Source organism: Camelus ferus, chromosome 10 (assembly GCF_009834535.1).
Source record: "Camelus ferus isolate YT-003-E chromosome 10, BCGSAC_Cfer_1.0, whole genome shotgun sequence".
Taxonomy (NCBI): domain Eukaryota; kingdom Metazoa; phylum Chordata; class Mammalia; order Artiodactyla; family Camelidae; genus Camelus; species Camelus ferus.
In genome coordinates, this window is record NC_045705.1 from 381246 (window position 1) to 383999 (window position 2754).

Below are 2754 nucleotides of genomic sequence, written 5' to 3' on the forward strand. Positions count from 1 at the left end.
TGATTTCCCCATCCTAGAGACAGAGACCATGAGCATGGAAACTATGATACGTTTGACAATATTTACCACCTCAAATTGCCTACGGGGTTAACATTCCACACAGACTGAGGTCGCAGTAATATCCCAATGTCACTGCGTTCTTAACGTTAATATAGAGATAGAAACAGCGTGGGTATTCGGCTTCCACCATTTTGGGAAGGTACAGACCACACAGGTCCCTCCTTCACCTGGTCAGCCACCGTTGTAGAGGATTTTAGGCTGCGCCACTGGATCCACATCTGCCTTACAGCAGTCAATCAGGAAATCCCTTAATGGTGCCCCTCTACGTTCATTGCCCATCCTAATCACTTTTTTATTTGAACTAAAATCTCTGATGTTATTAGTATTATCCATGTCTCCCAGCAGATGATATATAACTCGATGCAATAAATCAGGTAATCAAAATTAGCTGTGAATGCTATGATCATGTGGAAGTGGCAAGCATTTCCTTCCCAAGAGCCAGGCATTGTGTTTAATGCTTTGTCTTTCGCTCATACACTTTTTACAAAACACTATAAGGTAGATAGACATTATCATCATTCCCATTTTAACAGAAGTTCAGGTGATAAATGTAGATAGAAGAACACAGGGCTCTCTGACTCAAGTCTGCAATCACTTTTCTGTTTCAAAATTATTGGTTATACAAATTACAAATATTATTTTGACTTTCACATGTCTCTCGTTATCTCTTTAACTGAGCCCAGATCTGAAACTTTGTTTCTTTGCAAAAAAATTTGACTGAGGCACAGGATAGAACTAGAATTTACCTTTTCTACCTACAGTCTTTTAAAAAGGATGTAAACATATTTATCAAAGTAAATCTTCAGTGAAGATGTGAAGAAATTACATTCCTTTCAGACCCTGGGCCATCCAGATAGTCTGTGCAGGTGTACATCCAAAGGATAATCAGATTTACAGTTGATTTTATTTCAGACTCCTCATTCACTAATGTGCTAAGTCTTCTCAACTGTTTGCAGATTTGAGCCCCTGAAAGACAGCAGTCTTTACATCATTCCTTTATGTTTGTAGTAAATAGAGAGTCCCTGGTTTCTTGACTGAAATTGAAGGGCCCATTCAGTCTGGGGAGCTGAATTGTAATAATTTATAAATCATTTTATTTCAATTTTATGCTGGCTCTATAATCACCTTGTCTCTCTGCTAGAAGCCTTTGTGCTTGCAACAGGAAATATTTAAGGCAAGGTATTTGGGGACCCACACTCTGAATATTATGTGGCAGGCACCAAATGGCTTTCCCCCAGTGGGTTGTCTTGTATTATAGAATGGTTTGATTACATCAGACACAGACTGAAAATGCACATGAACTTCTAATTTTAGGTTGCATCATGAGGACTCATTGTGGACATTTTCAATGAGGTTAAAGGCCAAAAAATTTCCTATTGTGGCAATTTCCAATTACTGGAAAGCAGCTAGCCTGTGTCCCGCACTTTTCTAGTGCCGACCTGTCTCTGCTAGTCTCTTTTTTCCCCAAATGTTATTTAACATGTAGGGCAGTTGTGTGTGTGTTGTAAGCAGAAATATGGATCACATTAATAATTTTAAAGGGGTGAAGGGCAGCTGGATTCAGAAAGTGAATTAAGTATTATACATCTAAGCAGACCAGGACTCTGCTCTCAACCTGTCCTTGTAAACCAGAGCCCACAACCCTGTGTTAAGCTCAGTGTCCTTGAAATCTCTCACTTTGCCAAATGTGTGCTCTCTACTTGCTGTTGTATTAGCGATACCAATCTTGTATCTCTAACACCAACTTTTTCTCTGACGCAAACTCTGGATTGAACCCAGAGTTGCAACTTTCCCTGACATTTGTCCTCTTTTTGGTTGTTGCTGTTAGTCAGTTTTAATGATTTACTGTTGGTTGTCACAGCACATTGAAGCAAATTTTCTTTTCCAGCACAGCATAATGAATACATCCAAATGAGTGTTCTTCTTCAAAATTATTCCTGTTAGGGAATATACTAACTCCTCTGATGGAGCCTACATGCCCCCACCCCCAACTGAAGGATACTTATTCTTCTGAAGTGCCTTTCTGGGCAGGCTTATCAGCCAGATGAGAAAATAAACATATGATGTTCACAAAATTCATAGCCAGTAGGGGTTTCTTTCTTTTGTTTAGTTTCTCACTTTTACCTCTGCTTGCATTGTTCTATCCTTTTTTTTTTTTCCTCCCTTATGGTAGTATCACAACACCTAAGGTGAGATCTCTGAACCATATTTTGGATATTGATCGAAGAAGACTAAAATCGCCTAGATGGGATATCATTTTTCCAGTTACTACAAATTCCCATTCCTTTGATTCGCTGAGAAATGTAATGACCTACCATTTTTAGTAAAATCACTACAATATGAATCCGTTGTCACATAAGAAATAAGCAGAACATGAATGTTTTTTACAATATTCCTTATATACTAATGGTTTTGATGGTCCAAAATAATGTGTATGAAATCCTAACAAGATCCTTCTTAATCGGTGTTGAACTCAGCACCTTTTGAACTGTGTAATGAGATGCCTTCTGCAAGACCCCTGGGCCGCTGAACAGTTAGTGAAGCCTGCAGCCCTAAGCAGTAAGCAGTGCTACTTTGTGATCTAATCTTTGGTTCGAATTCCACTGGTTAGATGGAGCCAAGAGTGACCTAACCAGGTGAGCCTGGTGACAACTGCCTGTCTCCTAAGAGAAGACGATGCCGCCTTTCTCTGAG